We start from the raw sequence: 15,005 nt of genomic DNA, 5'->3' as shown, positions 1-15,005 counted from the left end.
CTCTTTTTTTAGTTAATTGGTGTGCTTTTGATTACTAATGAGGTTTGAGGACTTAAAATTCTTAGAAATTCTTTTATGAATAGTTTCTTTGTATTCTCTGACCATTTTTATTAGGTAATATCATTTTATAATTTCTTTATTTTTCTGTTATTTAGGCTCTGTGCATGAGTCTAAGCTTGTCTTTTTATCTTCTCATATATTATGGTCTTTTTAATCTGATTGCGTGAGTGAAAGGATATGGGATCTACTATATAGTCCATCTAAAATGCCTTGTTGTTGTCGCCAATAGTAGAACTTGAACTCAGACCCCGTGTTCTCACTGAACTGCTTGCTGCTTGGCAGGTTCTCTGCCACTTGGACCACAACTCAAAGTGAGCAAGCCCAGCAAGTGTAAGGACCTGAGTTCAAACCCCAGAATATTACAATAATATCAGCAATAATAACAACTAATGATATTATAGTAATAATGTTGGTGTCATATTAATAATAATGCCAGTAAAAGTAATCATTATTATTATGTTGGAATCTTCTTCTCTAGAAAAATCCTATCTCTTCCCTTTGCTACCATCTTCTTTTACACCATTTGGTGACATTTTTCTGTTTTCTCATAATTTTTTATGTCTCGTAGTTTGGGGTTTCCATTTTTTTGTTCAGTTGCTTTTTTAGATATCCTCTTTTTTTCACCTAGATATTCTTATAGTCTTTGTTGCTACTCTGGTTTGGAGTGAAGGTCTGTTTTATTTTTTATATAACCAGTAGGAATACACCAAAGTGTTTTTGTGTTTGCATTTCCTAAGCCAATTGATCCACTTTGGTGTAATCCACTGTGAGATTGTCCTACAGGATGGTCAATCTCTTCCTTTGCAACACAACCATCTCCATGTTGCTGCTGCATTGGCCGGGTCCTCGGGGCAATGGTACCTAAATTGCACAATGGTGAGTAGACTCACTTTTCCTTCGTTTTATGCACGTTTTGTGCACTTTATCCCTAATGGCTATTCTCTATACCTGGCATCTTATCAGGTTGAGAATACTGCCTTCCAAGTCTTTATTAGCTTCAAGAATATTTTTAAGTTTATTTTCTCTCCTTTTCATCAATAGCAGGTGATTTTAAAGGGCCTTAAAATGTCATAAATCCGCTGCTTGACACTTATTAGTTGTGTTTTTCCTTTCATCTGTTAGTATGGAGGTTAATGGATTTCTGGGTGAGAATCGAATTCCTGTTGTCTTAATTTTGTCAGAAACTGTCGAAAGAGTTTCTGTGTCATCTGTGACAACACTCCTCAGCCCCAGCCATGCCATGGATACAGCCAAGATCTTTAAAGATCAGAATGGCTTCTCCTTACCTACACTCATGTAGTCAGAAGTTTATCGAGGGAGGCTTAACATGGGGGTGTTTCGAAGCTATTCACGTACACCAGCAATTTGTAACTGCTTGTGTGTGATTCCAAGATTCCCACAGTGGAATCCCCAAGCAGCAGGAGCGATACCAGCATGACCTGCAACGTTATTAAAATGACAAATGTTTCTTCTCATCACAGATCTACTGACTTAGCAGCTCTCAGATGATCTGGTGCACAGCACCTTTTGAAAATCTCTAGTACAGTTACACCAAGGATCAGAAGAAGGGGAGAAAGAAGGAAAGGACAAATAATTACACAGATCATTGTGTTAATTATGATGTTTTCAATATACAGATTAATAACAATAAGATGATCCCTCCGAATAGGGGTCTGCCTATTCTTTTGTGGCCACATGGATTCATTCCATTTCTCCAAGTGCCTGTAGATTATGTGGGAAATATATCCTTTGGATCACCTGTAGATTTGAAGGAAATGCCTTGCTAGCCTAAAAGCGAACATGGTGACTAAATAACAAGAAGTAAAGGAGACATGAAAATTCAAAGTTTGTCTTCTTGGGGGAAAAACATCTTAACTTTCTACAGCAACTTCCTCCTTAGGAAAGAAATGAGAGACTTACAGTGGACAATTTATACTTTTAAAAATGTGAATGTTCTTCCTTCCTATCAAAAAACTCACCAACTTCTCTCTCTCATGAGAAAATATACAAAAGCAACTAACTCGTTCATGGAAGATTTAGTACAAAACATTCATAACATAAGTGATGTTAATATTCTAAAAATGTCACGAGAGCAGCTTTAGGCGTTTTGATTTTTAATTTTGCTCCTCAAGAGAAATCAGAATGGCACCTCTTTTCATCCATGATTATAACACAAGACAAAAAGCTGAAAGGAAAGAAAAAGCAGAGATTTTCATTCACAGAGTTGTAAAACTAACAGGCCAATGAGGAATATTCATTTCAGGAAGCGACCCTGCAGAATCCCTGCCCGTCACAGCAGTGTGCGCTGAGAAGCCAAGAGTTTCCAACCCTTCCCAGACAGGGTGGAGTGTGGTAAAGCCTCAGCTGAGGAGCACTGTCATGTGAATTAACACAGAGTTGCCAGATAAAACACAGCGCCTAGCAACGCGGAGTTCCCAAGAAACAACAAAAAATGTTTTCATATTCCTACGTTCATGGCAAGAGGTGTGACTACTTACACTAATAGATCATTTTAAATAAAACTGACCACCCTGGGATTTCATCTTCTAAAGCATTCTACTTGGAAAAGAAACCGGAAGAAGTTCTCACTCTTACTGCACAGGATGTTTGATAGTTTTAGAGTTACAGTAATATGTGTTAGGTGTATGCCAGGTTGCCCCCATAGGGTATATTGAGTGTATACATATATTATATATAACTCTATAATATTATATAAATGGACAAAACAGTGGTTGAGCTCTGAATCGTTGACATTTGAGGAGCACAGGGAAAAATCAGGAAGAGTGATGGCAGTGACACTAGAAAAGTAGACAGAAGTTAGGTGGTGTAGGATCGTGCTCTCTCCCCCTGTCATACTGGGGCTTGAACTCGGGTGTTGTACTTGTCCGGTGTGTTTACCTCTTTGGTCCTCTGCCACCTGAGCATCCCTTGAGCCCAGCTTTTCCTTAGTTATCTCACAGATGGAATCTTTTTTTTGCAAGTATTGCTTTTTGCAAGTATTGCTTTTGCAAGTATTGCAAGTATTGCTTTTGTAGTTGTTTGTCTTTTTTTTACCCTGTGTCTCTCGATTTTGGTATTCCCTTTCAATTTCCTACTTCTAATACCAGTATACACGGTTTCCAATATACTCAGATAAGATTACAGAGATAGTGGAGGTACAACCACAGGAAGGTGATACAAGAACATCATCAATAATAGAAGCTACAGGGGCTGGGGATATAGCCTAGTGGCAAGAGTGCCTGCCTCGGATACACGAGGCCCTAGGTTCGATTCCCCAGCACCACATATACAGAAAACGGCCAGAAGCGGCGCTGTGGCTCAAGTGGCAGAGTGCTAGCCTTGAGCGGGAAGAAGCCAGGGACAGTGCTCAGGCCCTGAGTCCAAGGCCCAGGACTGGCAAAAAAAAAATAAATAAATAAATAATAGAAGCTACAGATACAGATGGGACGTTGAAAGTAGTTACAACTGTGATATAACAATTGTCTCCATAACATGGAGTTGATTTCACTTAGCATCATCTTATGTGTTCATAAGGGTATAGCTATTGGGCTCTTGTGATCCTCTGTTGTGACTTGCCTAAACCTGTGCTAATTATTCCCAATAAGGGAGACCATAGAGTCCATGTTTCTTTGGGTCTGGCTCACTTCACTTAGTATAATTTTTTCCAAGTCCTTCCATTTCCTTACAAATGGGGCAATGTCATTCTTTCTCATAGAGGCATAAAATTCCATTGTGTATATGTACCACATTTTCCTGATCCATTCGTCTACTGAGGGGCATCTGGGTTGGTTCCGGATTCTAGCTATGACAAATTGTGCTGCGATGAACATTGTTGTGCTGGTGGCATTACTGTGATTTTGTTTGTGGTCTTTTGGGTAGATACCCAAAAGTGGGGCTGCTGGGTCATAGGGGAGTTCTATATTTAGCCTTCTGAGGAATCTCCATACTGCTTGCCAGAGTGGCTGAACCAGTTTACATTCCCACCAACAATGAAGTAGGGTTCCCTTTTGGCCACATCCCCTCCAACAACTGTGATTGTTAGTTTTCTTGATATAGGACATTCTTAGTGGGGTGAGATGGAATCTTAATGTTGTTTTGATTTGCATTTCTTTTATGGCCAGTGATGTAGAGCACTTTTTCATATGTCTCTTGGCCATTCTCAATTCCTCATCAGAGAAGTCTCTTTGTAAGTCTTTAGCCCACTTGATGAGGGGGCTATTGGTTCTTTGCAGTTTTGTTTTGGAGGAAGGTAATTTTTTTAGTTCTGCATATATTTTAGATATGAGGCCTTTGTCCGTTGAATGGCCGGTAAAGATCTTCTCCCAGTCTGTGGGCTTTCTGTTTATCTTGCAAGCTATGTCCTTTGCCGTGCAGAAGCTCTGCAGTTTGATGCAGTCCCATTTGTCCAACCTTTCTTTGATTTGTATCCTTTCTGGGTCTTTGTTAAGGAAGTTCTGTCCTGCGCCAAGGAGCCCAAGTGTTTCTCTTATTCCTTCCTTTAGTGTTTTCAGGGTGTCTGTTTTGATTTCGAGGTCTTTACTCCATTTGGAATTGATTTTGGTGCAGGGTGATATATAAGGATCTAGTTTTAGTTTGTTGCATGTGTTGAGCCAGTTTTGCCAGCACCATTTGTTAAAGAGGCTATCTTTCTTCCAGACTATAGTTTTAACTCCTTTATCAAAGATGAAGTAGGCGTAGCTCTGTGGGTTCATTTCTGGGTCTTCAATTCTGTTCCATTGGTCTTCAGGTCTCACAGACGGAATCTTGTGGGCATTTCTGCCTCCACTGCCTTCAAACGTCAATCCTCCAGATCTCAGCCTCTTGAGTGGTTAGGATTTCACACGAAACTCTGGTGCCAAGATCATAAAGGACTTTATCCCCGCGCACACACCCTTATGTGATATCCTTTCATGCAATAAGTAACTCATGTCTTTCTCTGATGTCCCTGGACAGATCTTCAATATTCTTGAAAATGGTTAATGAGATTAGAATGTAAAATGACATGTCTCACATGTTCAATCCCAGGAAAAAGATCCTGTCTCCTTTAAAACCTGAGCAAAAGCAAAGAGTTACTGAGAGGTGTTTGTAAGAGAGAGAGCGAGCGAGAGAGAGAGAGAGAGAGAGAGAAAGAGAAGATGATGTTGACTTTACATTCTCTAATGTATTTAGTGATCCTGAATGTCAGTCTCGAACTCTAAGCTTTTAAAAAGGAAGGCTGATTTCAGAATGCTTGCAAAAATGATTTAGGCAAAAATCATTTCTGAGGCCAGCAATCGGAGCTTTAAAGTGTACGGAGGCAGTTTGTCCTGGATATCTCTGGGGCTGAGGGCCTGGCTCACTCTTCCCTTCACTATTCCCTCTACGTCTCCCTGCCCCTCCAGAGCACCTGGAAGGATTGGCCAGCCATCTAAATGTCCTTTGAAATGGTTTCGGGGCTGTGCAGGCAGCTTAACAGAAGCTTCAACTAAGCACTGCTCCAGTCAAAGCCTAACTGGTGTTTAAAAATCAAGCGAATGAAAACTCAGTGTTCATCACATGTCTTATAAATGAAGGTAGATTACTAAGTAAAGTGCAATGGCTACTACCCGTAATATTATTCCATGATAACTGGTTATAATTACATCTTAGTTAGAAGATTCTTTGCAGCAATGTTATTGATCTTCTCCATCATCTAATATTATGGTATCAGCACAGGTATTATTAAAGATAAATATAAGAATGCATATAAATATTGTTAAATACAAATATTATTAAGGATTTAGGGGCAATTAAATGTATCTGGCAAATAGGTGATAGTTGCTGGTTTATTTTAGTTCCTCTCAGTATACTGAAGTTTCCCACTGAAAAAGAGCAGACTAAAAATTACGGCTTTCGTATTCAACTTGCCTGGAAATTCTGACATGGAATTACAACATTATCTTCAGCTTCTGACTGTCAATTCAGATGAAAATCTTCCCTGCTTTCTAAAGAAAAAAAAAGTAAAGATTTAATAACCGTGTCGTTCTTTAAACAGGGTATTATTTTAAGAAAGTCTAGGGAGAGGAATTTATTGTCAAATGAAATGTATAACATTAATATGAGATTTCAGACTAGTCCAGCTGGCTGTAGATCAAATGATTGAGGGTGAAACTGAGCCAAGGCCTTTGCTAAAAGGTCCCTTTCTTTCAAGGGTGAGTAAAGAGTATTACCCGCCCAGAATAGCCAGGAAGATGCATTTGGAATTAAAGGCAGTGTTGGGGCCAGAACGTTGAATTAAGGTTCAGGAAGTCTTGGTTCTATTCCTGGCCTAGACTTGAATTTATTATGGCTATCTATGCAGTGCCACAGCTCAGGGACAAGTGGAGCATTCAAGCAATACTGTACGTGCCCGCCCCAAATCCACCGTTTGAAAGCATGTAGTCTTTTCCTGGAGGTTTTGTTCTCTTCCCCATGCTTGCCATTAGAAGAACAAAGCCAGTCTGAGACTAGAAGAGGCATCTTCTCAGTGGACTTCATAATTCTCCAGCCTGAAAAATAACTATGAAATTACATATATATCCCTCGCTTTATGTGTTTGCTAAAAGCAGCCTTTGGAAAAGGAATCACCCTGATGAAAGGAAAGAAGAGCTGCGAAGTCTTAACCAGTTCCGGAGCTTCTTAGTAAATATGGGGCTGGACACCACAGGCTCAGTCCTATAATCGTAGATACTCAGGAGGCTGAGATCTGCTTCTGAAATTAGAGGCTATGAGACTCTTATCTCCAGTGTACCACCAAAAAGCTAGAAGTAGAGCTATAGCTCAAGCCAGAAAGCTAAGGGCCGGCACCCAGGTTCTAAGTTCAAGCCCATGATTGGCACAGACAGACAGACAGACAGACAGAAAACAGGGGCCCAGCAAGCCCTATTTATTATTTATCACTCCGCCCAAATACCGGCATAATCAGACTCTTCATTGCCAAGATTAACTAGCTCTTCAGAGAAAATAAAAACCATCTCTCCTATTTACAAATACTTCAGCCATATTAAGTTTTGGACAACAAATCGAATTCAATAGAAGCGTGTGTCCCTATCTGCGTCGTCTCTGGTGACTTTGCACACCCTAGAACTCTCTTCCACAGCAGCTACGCACATTATCTGCACATTGGCAACGGCTGGTTGCAGTCTCAAGGCCAGAGAACATTTCCATTCTTTCACTTGTCAGGCCCATACACGCTACTCGTGGAAAGGACACACGCATCCCAACGCTGACTGAAGGTCAGCTCACTGCCAACGGAATGCTTTTCTCTCACTCGAAGCACAGATTGTGGCTCCCCCATTCACAGTAATAACCCATATGTTCTTCTAACCTGACACCAGATTCTTAGGCAGCACTGCAAAGGGCACACAGAGCAAGAGAGGGCCTGCCGACTCTGCCCTGCCCAGAGAACACATATGCTCATGTATTTCAGTCTGAATAACAACCACCACTTGAGCCACTGGCAGAATTAGGTCCTATGCAGAGAAAACAGAACTAGTAAGGATTTGAAAGCATGCCACAGGACAGATGATGGAAGGAACTGGCACCATAGGCAAGTGTGTGCTTCGCATGGACACAGTCCTGGGTTTGTTTCTCATTATGAAAAAGAGACTGAGAAACTTCCACCAAAAAGAGAGAAAGAAAGAGAGAGAGAAAAAAATCTAAATAATCATAGCATAGTTGTTCAAATATTTAAAGTTCAGTTTTGTGGGACACATCCTACTTATTTTCTCTAGGCCTGAAAGTTATAGCTGACAAACTAGAGGAATTGGACTTTATAACTTTCAAAAAAATTACAGCTATATAATATGGAATAGGTTTTTTGTTTGTTTGTTTGTTGGTGGGAGAAATAGAAGCTGGTGTACATAGCACATAGTATAACTATACAAATGTACTTTGACTGACTTAGATAAGCATTTAAACAACTGGCTTTCTTACGGCTAATTCTCATTGACCATGGTGGTTCTTGAAATATAGTTCTCTTAGCCAAATGCTGATGGCTTACACACAGCTTTCCAGGAGGCTGAGATCTTATGATCTCGATTTGAAGCCATCCTGGGCAGACAACCTGGAGACATCCTTTTCTCCAATTAACCAGCAAAAAGCTGGACGTGGAGATGTAGTTCAAGGAGTAGAGCACCAGCTTCAAGCAAAAAACAAACAAAAATTCCTCTGTTGACAGAAGAGAAACAAGATTATAAGTGTTGAGCAAGATTGTAAGAGTTGAAGAAAGAAAGAATGATGGTCCCTGTGGGTTTTTTCATTGGAAATGCTAATTACAAGAGGAAAAGAAAAAAAGCAGAGTGCTGGAAAATAACCAGGGCAGGGAGTAAAGGAGCCGGGCAGGCTCTGGTCTAGGACTTGCCAATGGAGGAATGGCTTGGTTAAAAAGGAAAAAGGAAAGAAAAACCTTAGTGGAGTTGAGTTTCCTCAGCTGCAGGCTCAGAGCACTGCACTGGGTAACCACACCACCGCTTCTATCTATATTCCCAAATCCAAGAGAGAAACTGAGTAACTGAAAGAAATCTTTCTGTTGAAGCAAATAATGTATGACTATACAAATGCTTAGTAAGGACCATTACAGAAATAAATGATGAACAACTCAAGGAAAACTGATAAAGGAGCTATGCTAGGGAACAAAAAGAATCCTGCTGAAGCAAGCACACCGAATTTAAATCCATAGGGCACTCACCTGAGCCTGCAACAAAGGCAAATGCTAAGAAAAACTGAATGTACTAGATAAATCACATGCCTTATTTCAGTTTTCCTATATTGACTAAGCCATAATGGCAACTAATAGTTCAATGAACAGTGTCTGTATTCAAGTCAGACTGTAAGCACGAAGCTGCGTCTTACTCTTCTCCTTTGCCCAAATGCACCAGCCTACACGACTCTTAAGAGCCAGCTGTGAACCTCTGCACTCTGCGCTACCTTGTTGGTGGCTAGAAGTCATCCAAGCAAGTGTTACACCATAAAACAAGCAAAGGCAACAAATCAGAACTCTAATTTAATTTAGAAACCCGCTTACTAAACATTTACCAACCTACTCCTCCTGTCTACTCATGCTCTAAGAAATATGTTCACTAAACAGTGCTCTCCGCTTTTCCACTCCAATCTCAAAACATATAGGTCTTTTCTACAAATTTGGTTTTCTTTTTTTTTTCAGAATAGCTATCTGGTACATCTAGCTCAGACTTAGCAAAAAAATACTAGAATTAGAATAATAATCCTAGAATAAAGAGTGTATGGTTGTTATTCTAGATACTAATTAGGTTTAAGGTTCAAAAATTCTTGGTAATAGGTATTTAGAAATCTAGAAGTTTCACAAATACAAATAAATCACTTCTTTTCTTGCAGTCTGCAATGACTGCCATTGTACAAAGAGGAGGATTCTGATTCATATGTATACATAGATGCACTGTACACAGAGATAGACATGTTAAATTAAAAACACTTGCACGACTATTTGAAGATAATAATACAATCTAATAAACACATGATCAAAGAATTAGACTCTTATTATACTAAAGATAACCTTACCAAATGCCAAACAGAATGCAACTATGTAAAGAATAAAAATACAAAAATGTATTCTTTTTTTATTTTAAAAACAGTAAACTTTCCCTCTTAAGAATGGCCTTCAATAGGAGTACAAACTTGTCCAACCACTCTGGAAAGCAGTATGAGGCTCATAAGAAGACTAAATATAGACCTCCCATAAGATCCAGCAACCCCATTTTTGAGCATTTACCCAAGTGACCACAAACAAGGCCAAACTAAAGCTACCACCACAACCATATTTATTGCAGCATTATTTACCATAACCAAGCTAGGGAACCAACCCAGCTGCCCCTCCGCAGATGAATGGAAGAAGATGTGGTCCATATACACAGTGGAGTTCTATGCTTCCATCAGAAAGAATGACAGCGCTCCATCATAAGGAAATGGAAAGACCTGGAAAAATTATATCAAGTGAAGTAAGCCAGACCCAAAGAAAGAGGGTTGCATGATATCCCTCATTTGTAAGAACTAGAATATGTCTATGATATTCTTTTTTTTATTAATTTATTTTTTATTGTCAAGCTAACGTACAGAGCATTTACAGTTTCATACGTTAGGCATTGGATGCATTTCTTGTACTGTTTGTTACCTCCTCCCTTTCCCTTTCCCCCCATGAGTTGTTCAGTAGATTTACACTAAAAAGTTTTGCAAGTATTGCTTTTGTAATCGTTTGTCTTTTTTTACCCTGTGTCTCTCAATTTTGGTATTCCCTTACAGTTTCCTGGTTCTAATACCTGTGTACACAGTTTCCAATATACTCAGATAAGATACAGAGATAGTGAAGGTACGAACACAGGAAGGTGATACAAGAACATCATCAATAATAGAAGCTACAGATACACATGGGACGTTGAAAGTAGTCACATCTGTGATATAACAATCGTTTCCATAACATGGAGTTCATTTCACTTAGCATCATCTTATGTGATCATAAGGGTATAGCTATTGGGCTCTTGTGATCCTCTGCTGTGACTAGCCTAAACCTATGCTAATTAGTCCCTATGAGGGAGACGATAGAGTCCATGTTTCTTTGGGTCTGGCTCACTTCACTTAAAAAGTGTCTATGATATTCTTAACAGGGGATCTTAATAACCCAATTACTTACTGCATAGGGCTATATATAATGAAGCATATCAACATTAACTCCAATATGTGGAAACAAGAGGTTCTAATTTTGTCCTGTATATACTTTTGCTGCTGCTGCTGTTGTTGATTGTTTCTCTTAGTTTTCTGTAACTTGTGTCTTGCATATAAGATTATTTGATATGTGGAAGGGAAAGGAAATCACAGAAACAGCAGGATGAAGTTTGAACCAATCCAACATTGATACTCAACACTATTGTGGGATATGAACCTTACAATTTGGGGGGGGGGAGGGGAATATGGGAAGAAGTAGGAGATAATGAGGGAAGGGGTAAGGGATAACAATGATTAAAAACAAATATATTCATTACCTTACTTATGTAACTGTAACCCTCCCTGCCCAACACCTTTTCAATAAAATTTAAAACTATAAAGAAAAAAAAAAGACTGAGCTTCAAGTCAGAAGCCTTTTTATACAAGTGTTTGCTCCCTCTGCCAGCTCCCCACAATTCCCTTCCTTCCCTTGCCAAATCCACTCACTGAAGTCCATTGGCCAAGTCCACTTCCACCTCAGTCACTGTGTCACCATCTCTCAGTCCAATTAGAATATCGCACATCCAGCTCACCTCCATCCTACCCTTCTTCTCACTCATTCTCTTTATCCTTTCCTCTTCTTCTTCTCTCTCCCGATTGCCCTATATTTTTTGTTGTTATGAGACTTGAACTCAGGTCCTTGAGCTTCTTTTGCTCAAGGCTAGAGCACGTTTAGCCACAGCTCCACTTTTGGTTTTCTGGTGGTTAATTGGAGATAAGAGTCTCACACGGTTGCCTACCTGGGCTGGCTTGCAACCATGATCCTCAGATCTCAGCCTCCTGAGTAGGTAGGATTACAGGCATGAGCCACCGGGGCCCAGATTCCTATGGCCCTATCCTTCCCCCTGTCATCTCCCCATCCTGTCCTCTCTTTGTTATGGTTTGCCTCTTGTTTCTGCTGGAAGCTCTTTCCTGACCCTTGACTCTTGCAGGATACCTTATTTCCTGTTTTCCCTTTTCTCACTGTTCTCATTGGAAGCTATCTTATTCATGAACTTGTTAACGTTCGAGGTCCATCTTGTGGTTGATATCGTTGACTGGATTACTCAGTGAAACAGAAGGTATCCGTATGGATATTTAGTCCCTTTAATCATGCTTGTACCACACAGGCTCACAGAAGCAAATAAGGAAGGAAAGGTGTGAGGGAAAAAAAGTTAGCTCATTCAGCTTGGATGGAGGACGTTTTGTGACTGAAATACTGGCTTCGTGACTACATGATGATGTTTCTCTAAAAGTACTATTTCATGGGCTACAGTGAAACTAAATCTCCACTGTGAAAATCATCCTGGGCAAAGCCTGCAAATACCACTGCTGCGTTCGGACAGGAGCCACTTGCTGGAGCTCAACCATGGGTGTTCCAAAGGCTGGAACTATAAAATACTAAAGCACACTTTGAAAATGAAGGCATTGATCTTTGCCCAAAATGTCAGATTTCTGAGGGTTTTATGAAAGGAAGCAAAGAAGGAAGGGAGGGAGGGAGGCAAGGAGGGAGGAAAGAAGGAAGGGAGGAAGGAAAGAAGGAAGGAAGGGAAGGAGGGAGGGAGGGAGGGAGGGAGGGAGGGAGGGAGGGAGGGAGGGAGGGAGGGAGGAAGGGAAGGAAGGAAGGAAAGGAAGGAAGGAAGGAAGGAAGGAAGGAAGGAAGAAAGAAGGAAGGAAGGAAGGAAGGAAGGAAGGAAGGAAGGAAGGAAGGAAGGAAGGAAGGAGGGGAAAAGAAAGAAGAGAAAGAGGCTTCCTTCTATAAAAGAATTCCATAGAGCAAGACCATATATGCGTGGTTTGGTTTGATCCTTTTGGAAGATCAATGAAATAATTTCGTCCTCAGCCAATGGATTTGGAGATATTTTTATATCACAGTCTCAGCATTCAGGTACCTCACAGACAAATTGTTTCTGAGACTATTTCTGATACATCCAGAATCTCTGTGGGACATACTTCCCTAACCAGCATTAACTTAGTAGCTGAAAACATATCAAGTTATATTTTTTCTGAATAACTACTTATTTATTGTCAAAGTGATGTACAGAGGGGTTACAGTTCCATACATAAGGCAGTGGGTACATTTCTTGTAAAATTGTGGGAACTCTGCTATTGACTTGGTTGCGATTATTCATGAAAATGTACTGTGGGTACAGGGTATAACTTGATTCTATGTGGGACAGGTAGAGAAACATAATCTTATCCCTGAGGACATTATAAATGAAAAATGAGAGACAAGGTCAGAAATGGATTTGGAGAGGCAAAGACCATCATCTTGCCAAATCGCTCTTTGTTTTCAAAGAGAAGGAAATTCCATGGGCAAATATATTGGAAGTGAAATTAAGGAGCCTTACTTAATTTGTCCATTTGGGGAGCATTGACAAGAGAATTACAGGGAATAATCTTAATTATCTCTAGGAATTTATTTTCAGGTTTTAAGATGGATTTTTACTATAAGTAACACTCCTTTAAGAATACGCTGGTGGCTCATACCCGTAATCCTAGCTATTCAGGAGGCTGAGATATGAGGATTTCAGTTCAAAGTCAGCCCAGGCAAGAAAATCGGTGAGATAATCAATAAATCACCAAAAAGTCAGAAACGGTACTGTAGCTCAAAATGGCAGATCACTAGCCTTGAGCACAAAAGTTCAGGGACAGTGCCCGGGCCATGAGTTCAGACAGGACTGGCACGAAGAAAAAAAAAGGAAGGAAAGAAAAAGAATAATGTAACGTTGTGATATTGAGGAATATACTGTATGGAATGGTCCAGATTTGTTTGTTTGTAAATATCATGGAGACAGACTTCTGAGCACAGCGTTACTTTTTGAAAACAAAAGTTCATGACTGTCAGGGATTCATTATTTAGTTCAGACAACAGTGACAATGAGATGTCGTAATAATTGCGTGGTATTCTGAAGGAAGGACATATCAGAAAAATTGTATTTACTGTAGGTTAGTCTGTCTTCGTGGAAAGAGGAGAAACTTTCCATTTGAATTGAGCTATTAAACCAAGTACAAATTCAGCTATAGAAATAATTTATCTCATATTAACTTAAGCAAACGATTCTTTCACCAATATAGTCTGATAAGCCAGTTATTTGATATTTGAAGGAAAATGTCTCCAATATTATCTGTCTGCTCTGTTTGAGGTATAAAGAGCCTTGGATACTTAGATTAGGCCACAAGGTTGTCCTAGTCCTTTTCCTCAGGAGCGCCTCTTCGTGGGGACTGGAGAAATTAAAATAAACGAAAACAAATGCCAAAAAACGAGATGAAAGTCTGACTCGGGCATTTATCACTCTCAGCCTAAGACTGAGGCCCCAAACTGCAACCACTGCATAAATGTATCTTTAAGATTCCATTAGACATGCCTTTTTCCCCCTGAGGACGGCAACTTGGGTCCTTTGAAAGCTGAGTACACTCCAGTGCATACTCCCAGAGAGATGGGAGGCTGGCCGTCTGAGTCACCCACCATGTTTCACCTCAGATCAACTGACTCTGATCCCGTTGCAGCTCTCAATCCGTTCTGCCACCCAAACACTCTACATGTGTTTCCCGTGGTCCTTCATTCTTTCCTCCATCAAATATTCCACTCGTGCTGATCCCTTGCACAACACAGGACATGTTAAAACTTGCCACCATGAATTTGATTTGAACAACAGAAGAGTAAGAGCCGTGTTCAAATAACCCCAACTGATCACTGAGAAACTTCATCTGTCCTCCTATAAGCCCGTGTATTCTCAACAATCTATGTTTAAGGAGCACAGAGTGTTGAGGATAAGTAAGTCTCATCACTTTTATAAATATAATTGTTGCATATGCTTTTCAAAAGAAAAGTGTATGGGAGAAAAAATAAGCTTTGAGAGAAATATGGACAGTGGTATAACTTAGAACAGCTTAAATATATACTCATCAAGGAAAAGAACCCACAGCCCAGACCAACACTGGGTTCATTCTCCCCATAGTGTTGATGTTAATTCAGAAATACTCCAATACAAATGTTTTCTTAGGCACATCCTTAAATGTCTGACCACAGACAACTATTAGTGTCTTGTAAATAAATGAATTTTTAATGGGAAAAATTAATACATAGAATCCCCCAGAAAAACTCACTAGAAAGTATGTTATCAGCGCTCATTGTTAGGATTTTTCCTTCTGAAATACTTAATATTTATGTAAAATGCTTTGTTGGCACTGACCAGTACCTTTCCAAAGAAGAGCTTGTTGATGATACAAAG

The 15,005-nt window shown here is 39.9% G+C and overlaps 1 protein-coding gene across 1 annotated transcript in view; it reads left to right on the top strand.

Annotated features, from left to right (window-relative positions):
• Dlc1 (DLC1 Rho GTPase activating protein) overlaps nucleotides 1–15,005 on the top strand; it is a 334,097-nt gene that overhangs the window by 69,728 nt on the left and 249,364 nt on the right. The window lies entirely within an intron of this gene.

Source organism: Perognathus longimembris, chromosome 21 (genome assembly GCF_023159225.1).
Source record: "Perognathus longimembris pacificus isolate PPM17 chromosome 21, ASM2315922v1, whole genome shotgun sequence".
NCBI classification, from domain to species: Eukaryota; Metazoa; Chordata; class Mammalia; order Rodentia; family Heteromyidae; genus Perognathus; species Perognathus longimembris.
The sequence above is the reverse complement of the archived record's forward strand: the minus strand, read 5'-3'. Positions and strand labels throughout refer to the sequence as shown.